This window comes from Hypanus sabinus, chromosome 13, assembly GCF_030144855.1.
Source record: "Hypanus sabinus isolate sHypSab1 chromosome 13, sHypSab1.hap1, whole genome shotgun sequence".
In the NCBI taxonomy this organism is placed as follows: domain Eukaryota; kingdom Metazoa; phylum Chordata; class Chondrichthyes; order Myliobatiformes; family Dasyatidae; genus Hypanus; species Hypanus sabinus.
Window position 1 is genome coordinate 99,060,936 of NC_082718.1, and position 15,677 is coordinate 99,076,612.

Consider the following 15,677-nt stretch of genomic DNA (forward strand, 5'->3'; position numbering starts at 1 on the left):
TTGCCCCCTTGGGGTTGGTATGAACTCTCCAGGGACGACCAGGGCTGCGCCCTACACCAAATTGGCTGACAAAGTGTGCAGATCCTCTTCGGGCTCTGTACAAATTCCAAGCAGGACTTGGGGAAGCTCATCCACCTAGTTAGGCCCTTTCTGGCGGGCCATGAGAGCCGACTTCAGGTGACGGTGGAAACGCTCCACTAGCCCGTTCGACTGTGGGTGGTAGGCAGTTGTGTGGTGCAGCTGAGTTCCCAGAAGGCTGGCCATAGCTGACCACAGGCTGGAGGTGAACTGGGCACCTCTGTCGGAGGTAACGTGGGCCAGTACACCAAAGCGAGATACCCAGCTTGCAATTAGTACTCGGGCGCAAGATTCGGAGGTGGTGTCGGTAAGCAGGACCGCCTCTGGCCATCTTGTGAACCGATCCACGATAGTCAGGAGGTGCTGCGTTCCTTGCGACACGGGCAGGGGGCCCACGATATCCACATGAATGTGGTCGAAACACCAGTGGGTGGGGTGGAACTGCTGCGGTAGGGCTTTGGTGTGCCGCTGCACCTTTGCCGTTTGGCAGTGCATGCACGTTTTGGCCCATTCACTGATCTGCTTACGGAGTCCGTGCCAAATGAACCTGTTGGCCACCATCTGGACGGTTGACCTGATGGAGGGGTGTGCTAAGTTGCGAATGGAGTTGAAAACGTGCCTCCGCCAGGCTGCTGGGACGACGGGGCGGGGTTGGCTGGTGGTGACGTCACAGAGTAGGGTCCTCTCACCTGGGCCTATGGGCAGTTCCTGGAGCTGCAAACCAGAGACTGCAGTTCTGTAACTAGGGATCTCCTCGTCTGCCTGCTGTGCCTCCGCCAATGCTTCATAGTCTACCCTGGGACAGGGCTTGAATGGCATGGCGGGAGAGGGCGTCCGCCACGACGTTGTCCTTTCCCGAGACATGCCGGACATCCGTCGTGTATTCGGAGATGTAGGACAGATGTCGCTGCTGGCGGGACGACCAGGGGTCGGATGCTTTCGTGAATGCAAAGGTAAGAGGTTTGTGGTCCGTGAACACGGTGAAGGGCCGACCTTCTAAGAAGTACCTGAAATGCCAGATTGCCAGGTATAGCGGCAACAGTTCCCAGTCAAAAGCACTGTATTTGAGCTTGGGTGGTCGTAGGTGTTTGCTGAAAAACGCCAGGAGTTGCCAGCGACCCTTGATGAGTTGTTCCAGCACCCCACTGACTGCCGTGTTGGATGCGTCCACTGTGAGGGCGGTAGGGACGTCCTTTCTGGGGTGCACTAGCATTGCGGCGTTTGCCAAGGCTTCTTTGGTTTTAATGAAAGCGGCGGCGGACTCCTCATCCCAGGTAATGTCCTTGCCCTTACCCGACATCAGGCCGAACGGGGACACATAGTTCAGGCTGCTGAAGGGAGGAAATTTACCATACCCACGAATTCCTGAACGCCTTTGATTGTGTTGGGTTGGGGGAAATGGCGGACCGCGTCTACCTTGGCGGGCAGAGACGTTGCCCCACCTTTAGTAATCTTGTGGCCCAGGAAGTCGATGGTGTTGAGCCCGAACTGGCATTTGACCGGGTTGATTGTCAGGCCGTACTCACTCAGTTGGGCGTAGAGTTGACAGAGGTGGGACAGATGCTCCTGATGACTACTGCTGGCTATGAGGATGTCGTCCAAATAGATGAATGCGAAGTCCAGGTCGTGTCCCACCGTGTCCATTAACTGCTGAAACGTCTGTGCGGCATTCTTCAGGCCGAACGGCATGCGGAGGAACTCGAAAAGGCCGAACGGGGTGTTGAGTGCCGTTTTGTGGACGTTGTCCGGATGCATCGGGATTTGATGGTATCCCCTGACGAGGTCTACCTTGGAGAAGATCCATGCGCCGTGCAGGTTTGCTGCAAAGTCCTGAATGTGCGGCACAGGGTAGCGGTCCAGTGTTGTAGCCTCGTTCAGCCTGTGTTAGTTCTCCAGCCCCCCGTCGCTTTGGGCACCATGTGCAGGGGTGAGGCTCATGGGCTGTCGGACCGCCGGATGATCCCCAATTCCTCCATCCTCTTGCCAGTCGGAGCTTATCTGGGGGAAGCTTCGAGCACGGGCGTGGAGGGGTGGCCCTTGTGTCGGGATGTGGTGCTGAATGCCGTGTCGGGGCATGGCTGCCGTGAACTGTGGGGCCAGAACCGATAGGAAATCCGCTAGGACTCTGGTGAATTTTTGTCGGACAGCATGATGGAGTCGAGGTGAGGGGCTGGCAACTGGGCTTCACCTAGGGAGAACGTTTGAAAGGTCTCAGCGTTTTCCAGTCTCTTCCTTGGCAGGTCGACCAGTAGGCTGTGAGCTCACAAAAAATCCGCTCCCAGGAGTGGTTGGGCTACGGCGGCCAGTGTGAAGTCCCACGTGAACTGGCTGGAGCCAAACTGTAGCTGCACCTTACTGTGCTACCGTTCACGGCCCTCAGGGTGGGACCCGATTCTCTGTTGCAGATGTCATAACTCGTCGGAGGTAAGATGCTGATCTCGGCTCCGGTGTCGACCAACAAGCGGCATCCCAACTGCTCGTCCCAGATATACAGGAGGCTATCCCAATGGCCAGCCGCCATAGCCATCAGCGGTGGCTGGCACCTGGCGTTTCCCGGGAACTTGCAGGGCGGGCTACAGCGGCGGGCTTCTGCGCCCCACTGCTGGTGGTAGAAGCACCATTGTTCGTTGGTCTCCTCACCCCTGCCTCTGGGGTTAGCAGGCTCTGCGGCCAGGCCTAGTCTGGTTTCCTGCTGGGAGCGTGGCCTGGTGATCTGTGCGACGGATGCCCCACTCTCCTTCTTGGCTTTCCACAGCATGTATGCCCGGGCTGCAACCTTCCAGGGGTCACTGAAATTTGCGTCGGACAGCAGCAGGTGTATGTCCTCAGGCAGCTGCTCCAGGAACGCCTGCTCAAACATGAGGCAGGGCTTGTGTCCTTTGGCCAGGGACAGCATCTCGTTCATCAAAGCCGTTGGTGGCCTGTCCCCCAAACCAGCCAGGTGCAGTAAGCGGGCAGCTCGCTCATGCCGTGAGAGTCCGAAAGTCCTTATGAGCAGGGCTTTGAATTCCATGTATTTACCGTCCTCCGGGGGTGACTGTATGAACTCCGCAACCTGGGCGGCTCTCTCCTGGTTGTGGAAGCTCACCACGTAGTAGTAACGTGTGGCATCCGAGGTTATCTGCTGAACGTGGAATTGGGCTTCTGCTTGCTGGAACCATAGGTGAGGTCGCAGCGTCCAGAAGCTTGGCAGTTTCAACGAAACTGCATGAACAGATGCGGCGTCGGTCATCTCCGGTCCAAATATCGTTTGGGCCATCGGGGTCATCAATTGTAGCGGTGTGCTACACGCAGCACTGAAATAACGACACGTGGTCGGTGAGCTGCAGTTGCGAAAGAGGTTCATTCAAACTTCGCGGCCTCGCTTTAAAGCCGTCCTGTTCCCGCCCTCCCCGGGTGGGAATGCTGTAGGGGGCGCATATTCACAGTCCCGTCCCACGCGCGGGCTTTTCCCCTTGCTGGTGAAGAAGGCTTGGCGCCCTCTTTGGGACCGGCCTCAATGCCGGCGCGAGCCAGTTTGTGAGCCAGTTCCAGAGCGCTAGGAAGTGGGTTGCCACAACTGTGCTATTTAAGAAGGGTGGAAGGCAGCAGGAAGGAAACTGTAGACCTGTTAGCCTGATATCAGTGGTTGGGAAGTTGTTGGAATCAATTGTTAGGGATGAGATTATGGAGAACTTGGGGGCACATGACAAGATAGGCCAAAGCCAGCAGGGTTTCCTGAAAGGAAAATCCTGCGTGACTAGCCTACAGCAATTTTTTAAGGAAATTACAAGCAGGGTAGACAAAGGAGATGTAGTAGATGTGGTGTATTTGCATTTTCAGAAGGCCTTTGACAAGGTGTCGCACATGATGCCCTCACCCACATCTCCTCCATTTCCTGCACTTCAGCCCTCATCCCATCCTCCCGTCACCGCAACAGGGACCGTGTTCCCCTTGTCCTCACCTACCACCAAACCAGCCTCCGAATCCGGCATATTATCCTCCACAACTTCCGCCACCTTCAACAGGACCCCACCACTAAGCACATCTTTCCCTCTCTACTCCTCTCCACTTTTCGTAGGGATCGTTCCCTTCGTGACTCCCTGGTCCACATGTCCCTCCCCACAGATCTCCTACCTGGCATTTATCCCTGCAAGTGTAAGTGCTACACCTGTCCCTACTCCTCCTCTCTTACCACCTATTGCATCCGGTGCTCCCGGTGCGGCCTCCTCTACATCGGCGAGACCCGACGCAGATTGGGGGACCACTTCGTCGAGCACCTCCGCTCCGTCCGCCACAACAGACAGGATCTCCCGGTTGCCACTCACTATAACTCTGCTTCACATTCCCATTTGGATATGTCCATACATGGCCTCCTCTACTGCCATGATGAGGCCAAACTCAGGTTGGAGGAGCAACACCTCATATACTGTCTGGGTAGCCTCCAGCCCTTTGGTATGAACATCGAATTCTCCAACTTCTGGTAATTCCCTCCCCCTCCCTTCCCCCATCCCACTTTCACTCTGTCTCCTCTTCCAGCTGCCTATCACCTCTCCCATGATTCTGCCTTCTTCTACTATCCATAGTGCTTTCCCCTTTCATTCCATCTTCACCTTTCCTACCTATCCCCTCCCTGCTTCCCCTCCCCCACCCCTTGATCTTTCATCTTACTGGTTTTTCACCTGGCACCTACCAGCCTTCTCCTTCCCAGCCTCTCCCCACCTTCTTTATAGGGCTCCTGCCCCCTCCTTCTTCAGTCTTGACGAATGGTCTCGGCCCGAAACATTGACTGCTCGTTTTCATGGATGCTACCCGACCTGCTGAGTTCCTCCAGCTTGTTTGTATGTGTCGCACACAAAGCTGTTTAGCAAGATAAGAGCCCATGGAATTACATGGGTGTTACAAGCGTGGGTGGAGCATTGGCTGATCGGCAGAAAACAGAGAGTGGGAATAAAGGAATCCTATTCTGGCCGGCTGCCGGTTACCAGTGGAGTTCCACAGGGGTTGGTGTTGGGACTGCTGCTTTTTGCGATGTTTGTCAATGATTTAGACTATGGGATTAATGGATTTGTGGCTAAATTTGCTGATGATATCAAGGTAGGTGGAGGAGTGGGTAGTGTTGAGGAAGCAGAGAGCCTGCAGAGAGACTTAGATAGTTTAGGGGAATGGGCAAAGAAGTAGCAAATGAAATACAATGTTGGAAATCTTATGGTCATGCACTTTGGGGGAAGAAATAAATGGGCAGACTATGATTTAGATGGGGAAAGAATCCAAAATGCAGAGATGCAAAGGGACTTGGGAGTCCTTGTGCAGGATATCCTAAAGGTTAACCTCCAGGTTGAGTTGGTGGTGAAGAAGGCGAATGCAATGTTGGCGTTCATTTCTAGAGGTATAGAACAGAAGAGCAGGAATATGATGTTGAACTCTATAAGGCACTCGTGAGACTACACTTTGTGTACGGTTTTGGGCTGCTTATTTTAGAAAGGATATACTGACATTGGAGAGGGTTCAGAGAAGACTCACGAGATTGATTCCAGGAATGAAAGGGTTACTGTAAGAGGAATGTCTGACTGATGTATCTGACACTGCCACCACCATTGGCAGGGTGTTCCATGCATCCACCACTCTCTGAAATTCAACCCCTCCCCATACAATCCTCCAATCACCTTAAAATTATGCCTCCTTGTCTTAACCATTTCTGACCTTGGAAAAAAGTCTCTGACTATCCTCTCTCTATCTATGCCTCTTATCACCTTGTAAACCTCCATCAAGTCATCCGTGATTCAGTAATGATCTACTGACCTTAATTACTCGTGTAATGTCATTGAACTTCTTGCTGCGCCTTACCCAGTTTATCAAGACTAGATTGCAGTTCAGTCTCAAAGGTTGTGTTCTGCTCCTAGCTTTAGGGAGTATTCAGCCCCAACCCTTTGGTCACATAAACAAGTATTACAAACAGGGATTTTGATCAATTTAACTGAAAATTTGTATTTGTGAATCACATGTTCCTTTTTTTTATCATAGTAGAGCCCTCCCTACGAAAACAGGTAAATTGTAAAGCATGAAAAACTAAAAATTCAAAAACTGAAATGTCAGCAGTTCAAAAGAATTCATTTCACTTTGCTCAGGACTTCAGTTGAGCCACCTTTCACAGTATTACAGCCAGTAGTCTTTTTGCTTAAGCCTCTATTAGCTTTGCACATTGTGACAGAGCAAGGTTTGCCCATTCATCTGTGCAACATTGCTCAAGCTGAGCCAGGTTAGGTGGGGAGCAGTGCTGGACAGCGATCTTGAGGTCTTGTCAGAGTTAAGGTCAGGACTCTGATTGTGCCACTCGAGAACATCAATTTGAAGCCACTCTATGGTGGCAATGACAACATGCTTTGGATCACTGTCCTGCTGAAAGATGAATCTCCCCCCCTAGTTTAAGCTTTCTGGTAGAGGGCAGCAGATTTATACTCTGGATCTCTCTACATCTAGCAGCATTTATCTTCCCATCATTTTTGGCCAGATTTCCAGTGCCTGCTACTGAAAAGCATCCCTGTAGCATGGTGCTATCTTCACCATACTTTACAGCAGGAATGTGTCATCTGGCTGATATGCGGTATTAGATTTACGCCACATGTACTGCTTAGTGTAGAGGCCCATAATTTCCACTTCAGTCTTATCCGGCCACAAGCCCTTCTCCAAAATTTTTACAGCATATTCTATGTTATTCTTTGCAATGTCTTTATGGGCAAGGATATGCTTTTTCTTTTTAGCAAGGGCTTCTTCCTTGCCACTCTTCCACCAATAGTCTTTTTGTGCAAAGCCTTGGAGATTGTAGAACTTCATCTTTAGTTGTGGCCACTTCCACAGTTCACGCAGAGTGATAGTTGGCTTCACTGTAGCCTCTCTTACAAGTGCCATTCTTCTCCGGCGACGAAGTTTAAAGGGGTAGCCTGACCTTGGTAGTGTGGCTTTGGTTTCGTGAAGGATTGCACTGAGCTCCAAGGTATGTTCAGTGCCTTTGAGATGGTCTTGTACCCTTCCCCAGATTTGTGCTTCTTTATTATCATTTCCCTGACTTGTCTTGAATGTGCTTTTGTTTTGATTTTGGTTTGGTCTGTTGAAAATCTACCATATAGTTGACCCGTGCAGAGAAAGGGTGTATTTATTATTATGAATTTCTTGCAAGCGGGTGACACTCTGGTTTTGTCGGCTGTGAAAGTTTAGGGAAGACAATCTCTGGCCTCACCAAACATGTGAGATTGAGGTGTAACTCTACCCCAAAATCCCCTGTTTGTGTGGACGCTGTGTAATTTATTACCCTGTAACAAATCTGTACCACGAAATAACAGACAGTACAGTGCATTCAATTAAACACTTTAGCTTTATAATTCTTAATTTGACTAAAGGGTTAGTAAAGAAAAAGTCAGAAAAGAAAAGGGCCCATTTTAATGAAACCGTCTAATGTGCTGAAGTTAGAGCTCATGGTGTTCCCTTCGCTGATTCTCCTTCGATCTCCTTGGCCTTCGTCGGATCATGGATCTGCTCCGGGTCAAGTCCTACGAACTCTTCTCTCCAGCATCTTCTCCCTTCATCCCCCGCTGAACAAAAAGACCCAGTTTACACTCTGGTGTCAGGCACACAACACAAAAACACACTCCCTCCATTGGACGGCTCACACTCCAAGGCACCCGTTATCTCTAACCATAACCCAAACACTGCTTCTACAGAAAGACCATTACGTCAGCAGTGAATCCTTTCCCAGGGTGTTACATCTACATCAACAAGTTGGATGAGTTGGTAAAGTAATACAGTATATTGCAGCTGAAGAAAGTTCACATAGTAATTACAAATGGGATGAATATTTTTTCAGACTTACAATTTTGGTTTATAGTTTTTAGTAAATTGTTGACAGGTTTTGGAACTTTACTTTTGATTTTACATGATGCACAATGTTTTATAAATCCTATTTCAATATATTTTAAATTTAGAAAATGAGAGTAAAATGTGAAAATATTTATATGGGCTGAATACTTTTTCAAGACACTGTATATAAATAGTCTCCTGGTCCATTGTAGATACAGGACTTCCTTATTACCTTGAACTTTCTCCCACAGCCTATTCAGCACCCAAAAAAGCTTTCCAGCCTTAATCTCACATGTTATGTTATTCTTAACCATTTCCCCGATGAGATTTACTTTCTGTATGACTTATAGTACCTGTACCAGCTATAATCAACCTCCCTTTGATGAAATGCTGACCAGCTTTAACTAGTGTTGGTTAGATTTACTAAGTGCTGAAATGTTCAAGTATGGTCACCCCTACTGAGGTTCCCAGTCAACCAACAACAGGGATAATGCTTTGTAAGTGCAACCATAATTATAGTGAGAAGGTGGAATGAAATTGACTCACATTGTAACCAAAGATTAATTATGGTTAATTCCTCTGTCTCTATTTGGGAACTATCTAACTTAGCAGCCCATGAATTGTTAGAAGTTTCTCATTTACATGTACTGTAATTTTCTTTAAATGTGTGTGAATTATATGCATGGTTTTGTTCAGTCTGGTCTCTTTTTTTCTCTCAGTCACACTGACTTTAAGACTCAGGGGGCTTTAGGCTTTGCTGTTTGTACGAAGCCAGAAAGCTGATGCATGCATGCAGGCAGGCCAGCAGTTGCCCTATATTTCTCAAACAGAAGAAAATCTGCAGATGCTATAAATCCAAAGCAACACATACAAAATGCTGGAGGAACTCAGCAGGTCAGACAGCATCTATGGAAAAGAGTAGACAATTGACGGTTCAGGTCAAGACCCTTCATCAAAACTGGAAAGTAAGAGGAGAAGTCAGAGAAAGAAGGGATCACCTACCACCTTGTACTTCTTCCTTCACCCCCACCTTCTTGCTCTGAATTCTTCTTTTACCTTCCAGTCCTGGTGGATAGATAGATATATAGATACTTTATTGATCCCAAAGGAAAATACAGTGACACAGTGGCATTACAAGTGCACAGATACACAAATATACAAATATTAGAAGAAAAGTAAGGAAGAATAAAAAATAAGTTACCTCAAACAGTCTAACAGGAGGGGGGGTCATCACTTCCCCGGCTATAGGTTGACTCATTATAGAGCATTGTGGCCAAGGTTAAGGATGATCTCGTATAACGTTCTTTGGAGCTGTGCAGTGGTCTTAGTCTATTAGTAAAAGTGTTCCTCTATTAAGCCAAAGCAGAGGGTGAGAAACATTGCCCAGTATTACCAGGATTTTCTGTACAGTCCTTTGTTCTACCCACAGCCTCCAGTGTGTCCAGTTTCACTCCTATAACAGCCACCCTTCCTGATCAGTTTATTGAGCCTGTTGGCATCACCCATGTTGATGCCATTGCCCCAGCACACCAGCGCATAGAATATTGTACTGGCGACAACAGACTTGCAGAACATGTGAAGGAGAGGCCTGCACCTCCAAAGAACCTCATTCTCCTCTGGAAGTAGAGGTGACTATGGCCCTTCTTGTACACAGCCTCTGTGTTGGTGCTTCACTCAAGTCATTCAGGTGCACCCCCAGGTACTTGTAGGTCCTCACCACATCCACATCCTCACCATCCTTAGAAAGGTATAACAACAGATGAAGGGTATTGCTGAAACATCGACTGTTTACACTTTTTCATAGATACCTGCCTGTCCTGCTGAGTTCATCCAGCATTTTGTCTGCTTTGCTTTGGCCCATATTTCTGCCTACCTCCAGGTTTTAGATCATACAAGCTGTAACCAGTCTAATCAAATGAAGCCATGGTTTGAATCAACCAGGACAGATCCTATTTCAGGTGTTCCGCTTAATTATACATGTACAGTGTATAATTAAAGTATAGAGAAATTACAACAATTGACCCAGTTAAAGCATCAAGGAATGAAAAGAGTTTAATAAAAACATTGATGAATATAATACATTGTGAACATAATCCACTGATGCTCTCGAGGCCTATGTTGATACATTGCATCGGATTACCTCTCACAAAAAATGTGCTCAGGTCCTATGGTTGAATTAGTAGTCAAATGCCCTGAAATCAAAGTGAGTTAAAAACAATGCTGAAGTCAAATCATTATGATACTTGATCTTTAATTCCATTTTTTACAGTGTTAGCTCAACGTTGATTTTCTTTCTCTGCTGAAGTCTCAATTAAATAGAAATCCTCACATCCACAGATCCTTAAAAATTGATGTCCATCATTCACAGAAGTGAATTGTTTCCTCAGTTTCTCTTTTTCCAGTTGCTGCCTGAGCTGTTGAGTATTTCTACCGTTGTTTGCTTCAACTCAGGTTTCCAGCATTTGCAACTTTTTAATAGCTCAGATAACTGTTGCTTCTGCATAAACATTTCATAAAATTTATTTTCTTATACTTTTAAAGGACTTCCAAACATTAAATCATATTTCCAAAGTCCCCGAATCTCTGCTCCTTGTCCTAGCCCTGGTGTTGTAAGCTTCCAGAGTTTTCAGGCTGTTCCCTCTCTTTACAGATAACCAATTAGTATATACATCCTAGTATAAACTTGCCTTCACTTCCTGGACCTGAAAGCCCATGCCATTACCACAACCCACAAGATCGCTCCTATTAGATTACAGTGGGACTCTTGCACCTCATTATCACATTGCATCGCTCCGTAATCACAGCACCACTGAGCTCTGACAAGACCTTACTTGAGCAGATCTGCTATAACGTATTACCACACTTTCAACACTTTTATCGTCTCATCATTCTCTCTCTAGTTTCATCGAGAATCTGCACTCTATCACCAACTTCTCTGTGAATCCTGAGCTCTAAGGAGAAATAAGATGTAAAATTATCTGCGCATTAACACTGAACAGTAATAAACACCATCAATTTACAAAGTAAATGGATACAATCAAGAAATCGCAGGTTGTCACAAGTACTTCAGTAAAGCGGTACCATAAAATCATAACTTCTCTTACTCCATCATTGTAAATCAAAATCCCAGCTCTGATAACTCATTATAAATTATAAACCTTAAAAAAGTATCTGATCATTCATCAGTATGTGCATCTTTAGATTTTAAAAAACAAACTTATATGTGTGTTATTATACATAATGCATTTTAATATTTGTTGCGCCTTTGAAATGAACAGCCTTCCAATGACTTAAATGCACCTTTTGATTTTTGGTTAGATCCTTCAACACTTCAACCAATAGTTCATAGAGAACTACCAATGAGCTGCGGTGCATTGGTCATGTTATTTTGGACTTCCCTTTCAGTTCAGGGAAGGAGCACGAATGTCCTGAAGTGAGAACCTCGATGCATTTGGTATGTGGTTAGTGTTGCCAACTTTGATCGGGAAGTTAATTTCAGGTAAGCATCTTGCTTTTTCTTTATTTTATTTAACCTAATGATTTTAATTAATCTCCAGTACGTGGAGATGTTTGTAAGTACATGTATTACTGTTGAAAGTTTTTATTTAAAACAAATTATTTAAAAATAATTTCAATTTTCTTCAGTTAGTTTTATATTTTATTGATTTGCATTGTGTCTGATGTGTCAACAAAGAGCTATCATGTCAATCCAAATACAGAACTGGAGGATCTGCTGCCTGTAGCCTTGTTATCTTTCACCCCTCTCTGCCTTGTGAGATATTGATGGATGGAAGATCTCAAGAGAAACTGGATCCACAAAACTGCAGAAAACGAGTATGGTCAGAACAGCAGTACAGGTGGCCGGACTAATTGAGCATGGTTTTGAAGTAAGTTCTGCTCTTTGAAAATATACAGCAAGTTTCTATGAGATTCTAGCTGCAACTTCAAAACCAGAACCTGGTTTGACATGGCCTCCTCCTCCTTGGAGAAACCAAACGTAAATTCGGTGGCTTCTTCACAGAGCACCTGCATGCTATCTACACCACACTTCTTATGCTCTCTAATTTTTGTTTCTCTGTTGTAACCAGTGAGGGTGGTTGAGGCATGCAGTGGGTGGGGACATTATACAACCAGCCTAAAAATGCTATTGGGAGGGATGAATAATGCTGGAATTTGGGTCTTCTATAGAAAGCAGACACACTTGCTAACCTGCGAGAGAGCACAAGAAATCTATCTGTTCAACTGTGGAATTAAACCATCTGGAGCAATGTAGAGTGGGAGGAGCTGGAAAATTACCAAGAAAATGAAGTGGTGGTTGGATAATTTTTATTTATATTTTTATGGCACTTCTTTAGAGCAGCTTCCTTTTAATATCTATTGTTGTTATATTACACATTTTGTAATAGTTCTAAATTATTGTGTTCGCTTTCTTTTTAGAAATGGTTCCTTGTTTACAGTTATTTAAAATCTATTACATTCATAAAGATCAATAGTTTCCAGCTACTTATTCCTGAGACTATGTTGCTTCTTACCTGTATATTAAATAAGAATTTTCACCATAATAATGAGACACCTACAGTATTATGGTGGCAAGATTAGAGGAAATTATGATGTGAGTGACTTATTGCTTGCTCAATGTGTTTGGTGCAACCCTAGGAATCATAGTTTACTGTTTTAATAAAGAGATACTTATGTTGCTCTCATTAGGTGCTTTATTATTATTCACTTGCACAGTTTGGCAATGTACAGGGTCACTGATGGAAACAACAGATTTTATTTATTGTGGGTGAAAATGTATTTCTGGTTCCTTGCTGTGAACTGCCATCTAAAGAGACATTTTCCTGTGATTTCACTTATTAATCTTAGGTGCTTGTGATCACAATGTGCCCATTGGTACTTTATTAAAGTCCAAGCAGTAAATCAGAAATAGCTCTGGGATTAGAGACCGTTTGAGCAAATGAAGGCTAAAAAGCTTTTGTTTCCTGTGTTTCTCATGTTCCATCTAATGAATTTACCAGACAGATATCAAGAAGTTCTCAAGGCAAACCAGCCCTCATTAATTTGAATATGTGCTCTTTTCTGCCTTTTTAATTCATTCTTTAAAGATCAATTCTAAACATAATCAGCTCTGAATGGTGTGCAACTGCACATGGTTTTTTCCTTTGTCCATTGTCCTCTCGATCCATCATTACACTCACTGCAGCATTTTCTTATTATATTCCCAGAAAATTATGGCATAAACCTGCCATTGGAGGATTAAGGAGTCTTATAGCCCAATTTAATAGCGTCTCTCACCAATATCACCATTGAGCAAGTGGTTTATAAATCCATTTTGACATGAAGCAAAGATCTGTTTACAGACCAATTTTTAACTTTTGCTTTAAAATGCACAAAATTAAATTCATAAATTATTATTGAAAATTGTTCCCAGCAGTTCAGACTAATAATAGTCAAAACATTGCAATTTAGTTGGTCAACTTCGGGAAGAACTGGTGAATTCTAATCTTGATCAGTACAGTATTCCTTAACAAATGAACTGTTTTTCAACCAGTGAACTTTGAATAAACAGTAAGGTAGAACTGGATCAAAACTATCTTGGAAATTCACTGCAGATATGCAAAAATATTTCATCTTCAAAGCATAAATCAGTACGGCACCCTTTGTAGTCCTAACCGCTGAACTGAATGATGATGCAAAGCAACAATGATAAGCTGCACAGCAGAAGCTATGCAAACTGGGGAATGACCTAGAGACAGAGTATGCCAAAATAAAAGTGGAACAGATTCTGAAAATGAATATTTACTTAACAGTCACCTAAATTACTCCATGGCTCATATTGTATGTGTGTAAATCAATGTTGGAAATGACTTTTATTCAAATAATACTTTTTATACATTTTGTACTTTTTCATAAAAGCACTTTCTCACTCACTGGCTGAATTAACAGTTTATCACCTTTCTCGTCTTTCATTGTCTAAGTTTGGCCTTATATGACTTTTCTATTTGTTTTTCATCTTGAATGTGATTTTGGAACTGTTGGAATCTGGGATTTACAGTTTGGACAACAACAGACACAAAATGCTGGTGGAACACTGCAGGCTAGGCAGCATCTATAGGGAGAAGCACTGTTGACGTTTCAGGCCAAGACCCTTCGTCAGGACTAACCCAAAGGAAAGATAGTAAGAGTCTCGGCCCGAAACGTCAACAGCGCTTCTCCCTATTGATGCTGCCTGGCCTGCTGTGTTCCACCAGCATTTTGTGTGTGTTGTTTGAATTTCCAGCATCTGCAGATTTCCTCGTGTTTCCACGAGGTTGTTTTGGTGTTTCAGTGTTTTCCCCTTGCAATCCAAGGGGATTCCAGGAGGGAGAGGAGGCGCATGAGTCCCTCATGGTGAGTAGGTTGCGAGCTGATGTTTGACTCCATTTCACTGATTAAAGCTTCCATTGTTCACCAATTAAAGCTACAAGGGAGATTGAAATGCCAGCTGCCTGTGTTTTTATTGCTGGGGATTTCTCTGCTGTCAGAGAGGGGAGACTGCCATTTTATCACTGGTGAGATCTCTCTTCTAAGGAGAGGGAGAATGTTGCCCAGGATTTCTGTGTTTTGGATGTGGACTGGGACTGTGGACTTTTTCATTCCTATGGTTTTTTGTATTCTGTGCTTTTCACCGGATCTTTCTGATCTGTTTGCATGCAGTATAGGCTGATTTGTGGGGTGGGCGATGTGCCTGTTCCATTTTTGGGGAGGAGGGGTTGGGGGGGTTGGTAATTATGCTGTTGTTCTGTTTTTCTTGGCTTTGTGGCTATCTGGAGAAGAAGGATTTCAGAGTTATATGCTTTTAATAAATGAATCTTTGAAGTATTAACATATTACCCACATGATGTAATTGTTTTAATTATGTTGCCTATTAATTAAATTGTCACTAAGGAATATCTTACCTACAAAAGTGATACATTTTTCAGAAGCACCATCTTTTCTTTTATTTCTTTTCTTTTGTTTGACGATCTTTAGCATTATTACCCCTCTTGGCACCGTATCTCAGCTCTTTATTTAGTTTGTTTAATATTTTTATGTTCATTTGTACTTTAAAATAAACTGAAATCTTGGAATTAAGACTGCTCATCATTACTGATTGCTGGAAGATCCCTAAGGATCAGAATTTAAACAGAGATCTAACAACAAAGAAAAGAAAGAGTCGCCTGGTAGCCACTCTGATATTCAAATTCAAAGTAAATTTATTATCAAAGTACTTATATGTCACCATATACTACCCTGAGATTCAGTTTCTTGCAGGCATTCAGAGTAGAACAAAAATACATGCAATAGAATAAATGAAAAACTACACATAAACAAAGACTGACAAACAACCAATGTGCAGAAGAATATGAACTGTGTAAATTTGAAAAAGAAACAGTAAATAGTATTACTGGCAACATGAATTGCAGATTCCTTGAAACTGAGTCCATAGTTTGAGGTGAATGAAGTTATCCACACTGATTCAGGAGCCTGGTGGTTGAAGGGTAATAACTATTCCTGAAGCTGTCTCCTTCTCCTCGTTCACGATTGTAGCAGTGAGAAGAGAGCATGGCCTAGATGGTAGGGGGTTCCTTGATGATGGATGCTGCTTTCTTGTGGTAGCACTCCTTGTAGATGCGCTCAGTGGTTGGGAGGGCTTTGGCTGTGATGCACTGGGGTGTGTCCATCAATTTTAGTAGGCTTTTCTGTCATACGCATTGGTCTTTCCACAGCAATTAATATTAACATGC

The 15,677-nt window shown here is 44.5% G+C and overlaps 1 long non-coding RNA gene across 10 annotated transcripts in view; it reads left to right on the plus strand.

Annotated features, from left to right (window-relative positions):
* Positions 1 to 15,677, plus strand: part of LOC132404202 (uncharacterized) — a 119,786-nt gene that overhangs the window by 64,444 nt on the left and 39,665 nt on the right. For 5 of the 10 annotated variants that reach the window (XR_009515456.1, XR_009515454.1, XR_009515458.1 and 2 more), the window contains exons 4-5: positions 11,230 to 11,410; positions 11,631 to 11,798. This is a non-coding gene — a long non-coding RNA (uncharacterized LOC132404202). Of the gene's footprint in view, positions 1 to 11,229; positions 11,411 to 11,630; positions 13,913 to 15,677 lie in introns of those variants that run through there. The other 5 variants (XR_009515453.1, XR_009515450.1, XR_009515455.1 and 2 more) reach the window with 2 other exon arrangements.